This window comes from Gracilinanus agilis, chromosome 3 (genome assembly GCF_016433145.1).
Source record: "Gracilinanus agilis isolate LMUSP501 chromosome 3, AgileGrace, whole genome shotgun sequence".
In the NCBI taxonomy this organism is placed as follows: Eukaryota; Metazoa; Chordata; class Mammalia; order Didelphimorphia; family Didelphidae; genus Gracilinanus; species Gracilinanus agilis.
Window position 1 is genome coordinate 439,538,985 of NC_058132.1, and position 13,494 is coordinate 439,552,478.

Here is a 13,494-nt window from a genome sequence, read left to right on the forward strand (position 1 = left end):
AGTTTTATTGCAGTGCTTACCACCATACTCCGTAAAGAGTAAATGCTTTCTAACTTTTAATTCATAAATTGATTTAGTCATCAAATATATTAGGGTTGTTTCCACTGAAACAATTATGGATATTTTTGTTTATGTCTATATGATAAAACAAGCAGCTTAAATATATAATCTGTGGTTAAATAGGTTAATCAAAATGGTCTAATCACATAAGAGATGTGATAGATAATTGCTTTTTGAGGTAAATGATTTTGAGTGTTACATCTAAAAATTAAATTCTTTTTTCCATATTTTGTTTTTTCTGACATTTGGAGTAAGTGGAAAACAAGTGAAAGTCAATGTTAAAATTTTACAACTGAAAAAGAATCACAGAATTTAAAGTCTGAAGGCAATAGAAAGGTCACCTATTTTAAACTCCTGAGTTTACTCCATATGAGGTAACTGAAGTCCAGAAAGTTTAAACGATTTGTCGAAGATAATGCAACAAATGGTAAAACCAGAATTAAAAATCAGGTTTCTTTATGATCCATTCAGGGCCTTTCCAACAGTACCTGATGTTTTTAAAAGGTCACATATTTTCATTAAGCTACTGTTCTTTCCAAACATACCTATGTGGTCATAGTATAATCTTTAGTGATAGTTAGTTTTCCTAGTTCTCACAGAAGTACGTTTACTGGTTGCCTTTTAATTTTTCAACCTCTATAATGTTCTATGTCTCTTCAACACCCCTCCAAAAAATTAAATTCTCTTATAGTTCACAGATTTTCTTAAACAAGGAAGAAATGTCCACACCAATTTTAAATATTAATTATTGGTTCCAAACTATCTTGCCTCTAGGTCTTATATAATAAAAGTGCTGATAATCCTTTGTGTATGTGTGTGTGTATGTGTATGTGTGTGTGTATGTGTGTGTGTGTGTGTACACACACACACACACATATACACACACACAGAGCAAAAAAGGGATATGGGGTTTGGGATTGAGAGGACACAAAATGAAGCATATCAAGGAAGTTTGCTAAATAACTTTTAAATATGCTTTGTGAGATTTAAACTACCACTTCTTTGCAAAGAAATACATTTGAGAGTTGTGTAAAGCAGTAGTTTATGTGCATTCAGAGGGGAAAAAATACTTGAATTCAGGCAGCCTAGTTGATGATTCCCAAAAGACTGTATGGTGGAAAGTAATTTAAGCAAGCAGGAAAGGGAGGAAAACCATGTGTGTCTGTGAAGATAAGTGTCCAAAAAGATACAAATTTTATGTATAAATGATAAATGATGTTAATTTTAACTGGGATCACATGACAAACAAAAAAAGAAACATCCAATATTACGACAAATTAGAATGATATAATAATCCTTAGTTGGACAGGACACATCTGTTGAAGCAGTGCTAGGTGCTTCAAGGAGTTAGTGCTACAAATTGTGGGGAGCAATCAGGGGAATTCCATTTGGTTTCTCTTTGCTAATATTTGAGCTTCCTCTGTTTTGGTTCTTGGGTCCTTTGTCCTTAGTAAGATACAATTCCCTATGAAGAAAGTCATCCACTACTATAAAGGGGTGAAAACTAGTTAATCGCGGGCTAGAAAGAAACTTACCTTCCAATTGTTAACAAAAGATTTTGGAGACTATGAATATAAAAATCTATCTAGCAGTGCAAATAGTAACAAACTGATTCATGATGAGCATATGTACGGGAACCTTTTTTCCCCTTATTAAAGATGGAGCATGGTATTGCTTAAGTAGTATTTTTCTTCAACAGCTGTGAATGTAGGTTAGGATAATCAGCTATCTAATTATGTTGGAATGTGGCAAAAAAAAAAGAAAAAATATATTGTTTTGACAGCTCAGGGATCAAAATTCTCAACAGGCAGCAATTAAAACCTTAAAAAATAAGTAATAAGGAAAAAAATCAATTCAAATTGAGTAATAGATGGATTTGGAATATCAGTATTTTGATAGAAATACAGAAAAATGTCTACTTCTTTAAGAGAAAGTTTTTATTCAATCAAGTGAATGATTCTTTTGTGCATCAGCAAATTTTTTCAAAGGCAGTGGTCTATCACATACTGTTGCTTCATTTTATGATGAAGGAAAGTGAGGCTAAGAGGAATGTGACAATTAAAAAGTCTGAGAGACGGGGTTACAGGTAAGAAAATCAATTTCTTGATTAGGTTAGCAATAACCAATAAACTAAGTGGTCAGTGATCTCTCTTAGAGATCAAATGAGAGTCATTCCGTTTCTTGAGTCATTAAATTCAATTTTGGAAGCTCATTATTCTGCCTTCCCCTAAATATCTCTAGTTGGTCGATGAATTTTTTAATTAATGAAGGAGAGTATTAAATTTTTACAGTCGCTCCCTGATTCCTTTATAATGGAAAATAACATGCCCAATCCTAGAATTCCATTGTCTACATGAAAAAATCATTAATTTATTATTAATAAATAATTGAGTGACTTTCTCCATTCACCCCAATGCCCACCCTATGATGTTGTGATGCTGCATCTTAGACATACTTGGTTTAAGCTACTTCCTGTTTACCAAACAAGATTGAGCTCATAATTTCTATCTATCCCAATTAAGAAGATGCTCTAGGTCAGGGAATATAAGAGAATGACAGGACAGAGGAATGAAGAAAGAGTCTTGACACACAAAATGAGCCTCAATTAGAAAATTATACACAGAATACTTAGAAACAGAAAGAATAAAGCATTAGAAACATCTTCTCAGAGAGGAAGAAATTCTCTTACAATCACAGTTAGTGAGAATCAGAACTGAGATTGGAACCAATCTTCTCATGCTCAATCCATCAAAGGTCCTTTAGCTTCAAAATGTGAGCAGATAGAAAAGTAAACTCTTCTAAATAAGAGAAACTCCAGTTGTAATACTTCTTACTGAGCATATGACTTTCCAGTTCTTTTTGGAGTTACTTATAATATTGTATTTTTGGTTGAGTAAAATTTTTTCTAGATAACATTCTAGATAACAGTCAACAAAAATTATTTATAATATCTTTATAACATATACTTAGGTACTAGTTAGTTTCCTAGAGAAATCAGAGATATACATAAAGCAATTGTTTTCACAGAACCGCCTTTTTTCTAGGTTCACTATCAGAAATTAAAGAGCTAAAAAAATTACCAATGAGAAAATAACATAAGAATAATCATTGTGATTATCAAAAAATTGATATAGAGAATTGTATAATTAATGTAGTGGTATACATACATTATCTCATTTGATTTTCAGAACCATCATCTGAAGTAGCAGGTATAATTATACTCATTTTATAGATTATGAAACTTATGTTCAGCAAGTTCAAATGACTTACTAAAGTTCACCAATCAGTGGACAGAAATCTGAACCTGGAGTCATGAAGACAGGAGTTCAATCTAGTTTCAGTTACTAGTTATGTAGCCTCTAACAAGTGATTTAACTACTTGCAGTTACAAATTTTTATTTGTAAAGTGCAAGTAAAAATAGCACGTACATCCTACGGTTGCTTTGGATATAAAATTATGTATTTGTAAAGCACTTTGAAAAGCTACTTATGTAAATGCTACTTAGTAGTTGTTATTATTTATTTCCATGTGTATGGCTTTTATGCAATTTATTTTAAAAACTGGACCTTTGGTCTCATCAGAAATTTTCTCTACTAATTCAGAATAGTACCTTGTCTTCAAATTATGGTCTGAGAGAGATACCTAAAGAGAATGTCACTATAATTTTATTTATCTACCTACTTTTCTATTAATCAGTTTTTCATCTATCTATCTATTTATCTACCTAATAAATGTCTCACAAGCATCACATAGTTTGTCACACTTTTGAAAACAAGAATTCTAGTCTTCTGGACCAAACAAATGCTAAGGATTATATCATTACCCTTCAAAAGGCAAAGTTGGTAGCAATGCAACAAACATAAAACAAATATCACACATTCATGTATATATGTATGTATACGTGACAAATACTTCATATGTGTGTAAGCATGTATATATATATATATTCTATAAATTCTTTGAGGGTAGATGCTATTTAATTTTTTTTGTCTTTGTATCCTCAGTACTTAAAACAGTGTTTGAAAACTAGTAGGCAATGAATAATGTTTCTTGATTGATGATTGACTCTGAGGCTGAAGGTATGTAATTATTCTGGAAAGTCGGATTTCCCAGCGTGAGACTGAAAGAGAACTTTAAGATAAATGGATAGTTGGTTGGAAGTCTGTAAATGGAACTTAAGAACATCCTACATACATACAGATACAGCCTAAATGTAGGCACCTAAATGTATAACACATTAACCCAGACAAATTTTTTCAAGACCATTTGCAAAGGATCTTGTAGCTATTAATACAACTTCAAGAAATTTTTGCAAAGAATGTCCTCCATACTAAAGTCCTTCATTCATTTAGGTGACAGATCATAGAGTTGGGAGTAGAAGAATCTGAAAAATCATTTTGCCTAACTTTTTCACTTAAAATATAAAAAACTATTAAAATAGGCATTGAGGAGAGCAAGCTATCACTCTTTGCAGATGATATGATGATCTACTTAAAAAATCCTAGAAAGGGGGGCAGCTGGGTAGCTCAGTGGAGTGAGAGTCAGGCCTAGAGACAGGAGGTCCTAGGTTCAAACCTGGCCTCAGCCACTTCCCAGCTGTGTGACCCTGGGCAAGTCACTTGACCCCCATTGCCCACCCTTACCAATCTTCCACCTATGAGACAATACACAGAAGTACAAGGGTTTAAAAAAAATCCTAGAAGGGGGCAGCTGGGTAGCTCAGTGGATTGAGAGCCAAGCCTAGAGACAAGAGGTCCTAGGTTCAAATCCGGCCTCAGACACTTCCCAGCTGTGTGACCCTGGACAAGTCACTTGACCCCCATTGCCTACCCTTACCACTCTTCCACCTATAAGTCAATACACAGAAGTTAAGGGTTTAAAATAAAAAAAAAAATCCTAGAGAATCAGCTAAAAAGTTATTGGAAATAATCAACAACTCTAGCAAAGTTGTAGGATACAAAATAAACACACATAAATCCTCAACATTTCTATATATTTCCAACACATCACAGCAGGAAGAGTTAGAAAGAGAAATTCCATTTAAAATCACCCTAGACAACATAAAATACTTTAGGAATCTATCTGCCAAGACAAACATAGGAATTATATGAACACAACTACAAAACTCTATCCACACAATTAAAACTAGATCTAAACAATTAGAAAAACATTGAGTGCTCATGGGTAGGATGAGCCAACATAATAAAAGTGAACATCCTACCTAAATTAATTTACCCTTTTAGTGCTATACCTATCAAACTACCAAAAAACTTTTTACTGAATTAGAAAAAAGCTATAACAAAGTTCATTATGAAGAACAAAAGACCAAGAGTATCAAGGGAAATAATGAAAAAAAAATGAAGGAAGGTGGCCTAGCAGTACCAGATCTTAAACTGTACTACAAAGCAGTAGTCATCAAAACAATATGGTACTGGTGAAGAGACAGAAGGGAGGATCAGTGGAATAGACTAGGGGTTAGCGACCTCAGCAAGACAGTTTTTGATAAATCCAAAGAACCCAGCTTTTGCGACAAAAACCCGCTATTTGACAAAAACTGCTGGGAAAATTGGAAAGCAATATGTAAGAGATTGGGCCTAGATCAACATCACACACCCTATACCAAGATAAACTCAGAATGGGTGAATGTCTTGAATATAAAGAAAGAAACTATAGGTAAATTGGGTGAGCACAGAATAGTATATTTGTCAGATCTATGAGAAAGGAAAGATTTAAAATCAAGCAAGAGTTAGAAAAAAATCACAAAATGTAAAATAAATAATTATGACTATATTAAACTAAAAAGTTTTTATACAGACAAAACCAATACTACCAAAATTAGAAGGGAAATAGGAAAAAATCTTTATAACAAAAAACTCTGATAGAGGTCTAATTACTCAAATATACGAAGAGCTAAATCAATTGTACAAAAAATCAAGCCATCTCCCAATCAATAAATGGGAAAGGGACATGTATAGGCAATTCTCAGATAAAGAAATCAAGGGGGCAGCTGGGTAGCTCAGTGGATTAAGAGTCAGGCCTAGAGACAGGAGGTCCCCGTTTTGAATCCAGCCTCAGACACTTCCCAGCTGTATGACCCTGGGCAAGTCACTTGGACCCCCATTGCCCACCCTTACCACTCTTCCACCTAGGAGCCAATACACAGAAGCTAAGGGTTTAAAAAAAATCAAAACTATCAATAAGTACATGAGAAAGTGTTCTAAATCTCTAATAATTAGAGAAATGCAAATCAAAACAACTCTGAGGTATCACCTTATGCCTAGCATATTGGCTAAAATGACTACAAGGGAGAGTAATGAATGTTGGAGGGGATGTGGCAAAAATTGGGGCATTAATGCATTTCTGGTGGAGTTGTGAATTGATCCAACCATTCTGGATGGCAATTTGGAACTATGCTCAAAGGGCTATAAAAGATTATTTGCCTTTTGATCCAGCCATAGCACTGCTTGGATTATAACCCAAAGAGATAAGGAAAATATTTATAACTGCACTCTTTGTGGTGGCAAAAAATTTGAAAATGAGAAAATGTCCTTCGATTGCTGAACAAATTGTGGTATCTGCTGGTGATGGAATACTATTGTGCTCAAAGGAATAAGGAACTGGACGAATTCCATGTGAACTGGAAAGACCTCCAGGAACTGATGCAGAGTGAAAGGAGCAAAGCCAGGAGAAAATTGTACACAGAGACTGATACACTGTGGTACAATTGAACATAAGGGACTTCTCTACTAGCAGCAATGCAAGGATCCAGAGCAAGGCTGAGGGACTTATGAGAAAGAAAACTAGCCACATTCAGAGGAAGAACTGTGGGAGGAAAAACACAGAAGAAAAACAACTGCTTGAACACATGGGCTGTTGAGGATATTATTGGGGATGTAGACACTAAACGATAACTCTAGTCCAACTATCAATAATATGGAATTAGATCTTGATCAATGATACATGTAAAACCCAGTGGAATTGTACGTTGGCTAAGGAGGGTTAGGGGAGTTTGGGGGAGAGGGAAAAAACATGAAATATATAACTAGGGGGAAATATTCAAAATAAAAATTAAAAAATAGTAAAAATATAAACTTAAAAAAAATAAAAAATAACCCCACCACCCAAAATAGAAAAAAACTAAGATAGAGAAAGGAGAAGTTACATTTCCAAGATCACATAGGCAGTAACAAAGCTGGGACAAAAATTCAAGTTCTTTGACAGCATAATACCGTGCTTCTATTTACTTTATTTTGATTTTGACCTTTTAGAGTACCCTCCATGAACAACTCAACTCTTAGTTAATCATATTTTCACTCTTATAACCATCACACAACAATATTTTTGACTGATCTCTCCTGACTTATCACATACCTAATGGGAATTTTGCCTTGACTATTACTTTATTTGTATCTCATTCTGTACTAAAATTATATTTATGTACTTATCTTCCCTTCTATTTCCATTCTTAGGCACTTAAGTGGCATAATGGGTTGAAGACTAGAACTGATATTAGGAAGACCTGAGTTCAATCTAGCTTTAGACACTTAATATGTAACCCTGATCAAGTTAAGTGACCTCTGTCTCAGTTTCTACAATTGTAAAAACAAATATAATAATAGCACCTACCTCACAGGATTATTATGAGGATGAAAAGAAATAACATTTGTATAGTACTTAGCACAATACCTGGAATATTGGGAGCTTAATAAATGCTCATTTCCATCTTTCCTTCTTTCATCCTTACCATTAAATTATAAATTCCTTGAGAGTAGAGCTGTAATATATATTTTTGTACACATAGTGTATTGTAGCTAATAAAGTCATTCAATACATCTTAGGATTTAATTTAATTATATAGAGTTAAATAAACAGGCTATCCATTCATATTCTTATTCTAGAATGCCTACTTTGACTATCTGTATGTAATAAAATGGAAAAAAGAATAAGGATTTCAAATGATATCCATAGGCTAGAGAATTGATGCAAAACAAAGATGTGAAATTCTTAACAGAGATAAAATCCTTTGTTCCAGTTCAAAAAATCTATTTCACAGGGAAAGGATTGAGCAAACCAGGTTTGCTGCAATTTATGTGGAAAAGACCTGAAGGTGTCAGTTTACCACAAGCCCAATATAAGCTAACAACAATCATGAAGAAATTAGGGTTAAATGAAATGTCTGAATGACTAGAAGTATCTAGGGCAAATGTTATAGAAATATTATATTTATATATTATATATAGAAATATATAATAGAAATATTATATATATATTATATATAGAAATATATATAATAGAAATATTATATGTTATATATAGAAATATATAATAGAAATATTATGTATATATAATATATAGAAATATATAATAGAAATATTATATATATATATACATACAGAGAGAGAGTTGTTCAGTCATTTTCAGTCTTATCTCACTCTATGGTCCCATTTAGTGTTCTCTTGACAAAGCTACTGAGATGTTTGCCATTTCTTTCTCCAGTTCATTTAAAAGATTAAAAAAGTCAGGTAAACAAGGTTAAGTGGGCACCCAGGATCACACAGTTAGTAAGTAGATATCTGAGATTGGATTTGAACTCAGTTCTTCCTTACTCTGGGGCCAGCATTTTCTCCATGTTGTCATATGTGTATATATACATATGTGTGTATAAATATGTGTACATGTGTATGTATATATACAAATATATACATAAAATCTAAATTCTTATGATTAATTATGGGTCCCATAGTTTAAAATCCATGTCTTTGCTTAACACATAGTAAAAAGTGTTACATACAGCCAACATTGAAAAAAAAATGTAATCAACTGGAGATCATTCAGAAAAGGATAAATAGGTTGGTAAATGTTATGTTCATGTTACATAATGAACATCTGCAGGAACGACAGATGATTCTTCTAGGGAAAATCCTTATTTGGGGGCAGAGTGAATATAACTATCATTATTTATATGAATGAATCTGCACATGTAGAATACGGATTAGATTTATCCTATATTGATTTTAGAGCAGTCATCTTCAAACTTTTTAAACTGTATGTCTTAATCAGAAAAGAATTTTAGCATATACTCCAAATAAATGTATATTTATTTTTAGTTATATGTAATATGCCATTATACTATACTTATGCACATTTACACACAAAATAAGAAAAAATTTAAAAGGAAATAAAAATAAAATAATATTTAATACTAAAGTTAATAGGTAGTAACCAGAGTTTAAATAGGAGAGAGAGTGACATGGTCAGATCCACACTGTAGGAAATCCACTTTGGCAGCTGTGTGGAGAATGAATTGGAAGCGTGACAGATTTAAGTCACAGAGATCAATTAGGAAGCTACTGCAATAGGGGAAAGGAGAGAGGTGATGAGAACATGAACCAGTGTAGTAGCTATGTATATAAAGATGAAACAGGTGTGAGAGATATTATGGAGGTAAAAACAAGATCTGGCAACTGATTGGAAATGTGGGGTTAGTGAAAATGGAGATTCTAGGATTACATTGAAATAATGTAATCTGAGGTGTCTGGAAGGATGGTGATGCCCTCCATAGAAAACAGGAAAGTTGGAAAGAGGGGTGGGCTTGGGGAAAAGATAATATGAAAAGATCTGAATGCTGATTACAACCCATCTTTCCTTGCTCATTTTTGTAAGACTCACTTTGTCCTACCAAAGACAAATTTTAGGAAGGCTCTTAATAGTCACTTTCTCATAGTGCAATATCAGCTAAGGAGCAACTGCTATAGCCATGAGGTGATCTACAGGGCAAGATATAAGTCCAAGGGAAAGAGGAGGTGAATTTTTTTCCCTAAAAACACTGCTGAGTGACTAGTATGGGTCCTAAGGTCTCTCCACAATAAGGGAACCACATTAGATTAGAAGGGAACTTCAGTGTTTAAACAATAAATAAAGTGAGTTGACAGTAATAGTAATGGTAGTAGAAGACCAGTAGACAATAAAACTAAGTAGGTAGAAGCTATAAGATATCAGGTTTCAGCTTTTAAATTAAGATCCAGGTCAAAGAACTAGTTGGGAAAATTGCTAATAAGGAATACAAACTAATAAATAATATTTTACCATTTTCAAAGTGATTTACATACATTATATTGTTTGATCAGCTCAGTAATCCTTTGAGTAGTTATGGTTATTTTACATATTAGGAAAGAAGTTTAGAGAAATTCAGTGACTTGCACAAGATCATGTATTTTGCCTCATTCCTTTCTCTCTTTATTAGCTTTTTTTAGTGTTCTTTTTTAATTTAAGTATTTTTCCATGGTTACAGAATTCATGTTCTTTCCCTCTTTTTTTCCCTCCTCACTCCCAGAGCTGACAAGCAGTTCCACTAGGTTATGCATATATAATCACTCAATACCTATTTCAATATTAGTCATTTTTGTAATAACCTTTTAATAACCAAAACCCCACGTCTAAAACCCATATAAGTAGGTGAAAATCAAATGTTTTGCTTCTGTTTGTACTCCAACAGTTCTTTCTCTTGATGTGGATAAAATTCATTTTCATAATTCCTGGATCATTACATTGCTCTCAGTAGTAAAGTCGGTAACATATGATCATCCTGCAGTGTTTCAGTCTCTGAGTACAATGTTCTCCTAGTTCTGCTCATTACACTCCACATTGGTTCATGGCTGTCTTTCCAGCTCATATGGAAATCTTTTGACTTTGCTTTATTAGTTCTTGCTGTCTTGCAAGATCATTGACTTCTACTTGCCCAATTCTGGTCTTTAGAGACTGGTTTTCTGCTATAATCTTTTGATTTTCCTTTTCGATTTGGTCTATCTTGTTTTTCATGGTTTCCTGCTGTTTAATTTGGGTCTCCAATTTACTTATCATTTTGTTTGACTTTGGGACATCTTTCTCCAATTGGGAGTTTCTGTCTTTTAATCTGTTAGTTTCCTTTCAAGCTATTTCCCATTTTTCTTGCCAAATCTCTTCCATCTTTCTCATGATCTCAGATTTGAACTCTTCAAGAGTTTGTGACCAGGCAGTCGCCATCTTGCCAGAGAGCTGAGGTTCTACTGGCTGTGGACGGAGCCCTCAGGGCTCACCCGTGTTCACCAGCCTTGAGAATTGTTACCTCCCGGGCTTTCTTTTCTCCTTTATCACAGATGCCTTATTGTGAAAATTAAGCGAAGTCTTTGGGACATGGTTAAAAAAAACAAACTAGCAAGTGAAACATGCAATAAAAAACTGAAATCAACAGAAGAGGCTTATACTATATTCCATGATGGTGATGATCATTTTCACAGATCCTAAGAGAAAACAGAGAACAACTGGATACCTTTATCCATCTTTGATGACAAGGAAAATGGAAAAACTCAGGAGAGCAAGACTGAAACTACAGATTTGTTGAAACTTTTGAGGGTTGTAATCCCTTAAAATAGGCCAGATATTGAATCATTTCATTGGGAAGGCCTAGAGGATGCAAATTCTACAGTAGAATCCATGAACATCAACAGAATATCTAAATAACTATACTTACGTTTCTGAAAATATTAAAGAAATTAGAATGGAAAGAAATCACAAGTTATCTATCCCAGTTAGTGCAGAAGAAGTGGAATATAGCACAAGCAAAGCATTCATAGGACCTATTTACAAAAGTCCTGAGGAAAATAAACGAGATAAAAGAAAACATCACACAAAAAAAGTCACTGGTGGACTGGAAAACAAACAAAGCCTTTCTTCTAATAAACTGGATATAGATAATGAGTTATCTCAGTTTTACAAAGAAATTCAGGAGCTTGAGAGTGAAAAAGAAGATTTGGAAGATAATTGCCAGGAATTTAAACCCACTCAGGAACAATTTAGTTTATGTGATCAAGGCCTTTACAATGAAAACTTAAAATCTGATGAAGAAAAGAAAGATACTTGGTTTAGTACTATACAATCACCTCCTGGTGTTGAGCAATATTTTAGTAAGGAGCCAGTTGGTTGGAATACTGAATATGCAATTAATGGACCAGTAGAACCTACATTTTTAAACAACCCAATTCCTTCCTTTAGGCCCGAATGGCAGTCATTGGAATCCTCTTTAGTTCCTCAAGGCCTTTTTCCTCCTGGATTTAATTATCATTTAAATGTTCAAAGATTTAACCCCTCTCCATCTCCACCACCAAATGTTTTTCATGCTCCAGATGTTAAATTATGTGAAATGTACAATGGATATAATGTAAACAGTCGCTACACAAATTGGAATTGTCCAGCATTTGACCAGACTAACAGATATTCTGATTGTGATGGGAGTAATAGTAGCACACAGGCCTCTAGAAATGGATGCAATGAGCAAGATGGACGAGACAGTAATGGTTTCTGTGAAACAAGAGAAGAATCTTGGGAAGACCCTTCTTTATTCCAGATGGAAAAAACAGACAGGCTTTTACACCAGGAGTTCCATGAGGAAAAGCTAAAGAGGCTACTTATCCTTTTAAGAGGTCTGCCTGGATCAGGGAAAACAACACTGTCTCGTGTTCTTCTTGGTCAGAATCGTGGTGGCATTGTCTTCAGCACTGATGACTACTTTCGGCATCAAAATGGGTACACATATAATGTCAAACAACTTGGTGATGCTCATGACTGGAACCAGAGCAGAGCAAAGAAAGCTATTGACCAGGGAAGATCTCCAGTAATAATAGATAACACTAATACTCAAGCTTGGGAAATGAAACCATATGTGGAAATGGCTATAGGCAAAGGATATCGAGTGGAGTTCCATGAACCAGAAACGTGGTGGAAATTTGATCCTGAAGAATTAGAAAAGAGGAATAAACATGGAGTGTCTCGTGAAAAGATTGCTCAGATGTTGGATCACTATGAATTTAAAATGTCCATCTCTATTGTAATGAATTCAGTGGAACCTCCACATAGAAGGTCTGAGAGGCTTCGAAGACAGAGGTGGGGAGGCTGTCTAGACTCATGGAATCACTTTGATGTTGCAAAATAACTAATATTCAGTTCGCTTTCAACTAAAATGAGCTTGTGGCTTACCTTTTAAAAAACAAATTGAGACTTTCTGGAGGTTTTTAAATAGGTTCAACTCTAATAAAAAAAAAAAAAGAGAGAACCATCATTACCTCACAGAGTTTGTTCCCAGAAAACTGTTTAAAATTTTTAAATGTAAATAAAAAATAGTATATAAAACTGTAAAAAAAAAGTTTGTGACTAATTTTCATTTTTTTAGGAAGGTTTGGATGTGTTTACTTGTTTGTCTTCCTCTACTGTCTCCTCTGTTGTCTGGATTTTTTCTGTGTAAAAGTTATAGAGTGTTAATGCTTTCCTCTTGTTTTTTCCCTTAGTTAGTTCTTGGGCATTGCTTGCCCTTATTATGTTGGTTATGTTGGTTTTTCCTTCTCAGTCAGAATTCTGGGTGAGGTGGGCAGGCTCTCTGCGTATAGAGCTGTGGAGCAGTT

The 13,494-nt window shown here is 34.1% G+C and overlaps 1 pseudogene; it reads left to right on the forward strand.

Moving 5' to 3' along the window:
- Window positions 1-11,233: 11,233 nt before the first annotated feature.
- LOC123241680 lies at window positions 11,234-13,031 on the forward strand (annotated as a pseudogene).
- The last annotated feature ends 463 nt before the right edge of the window (window positions 13,032-13,494 follow it).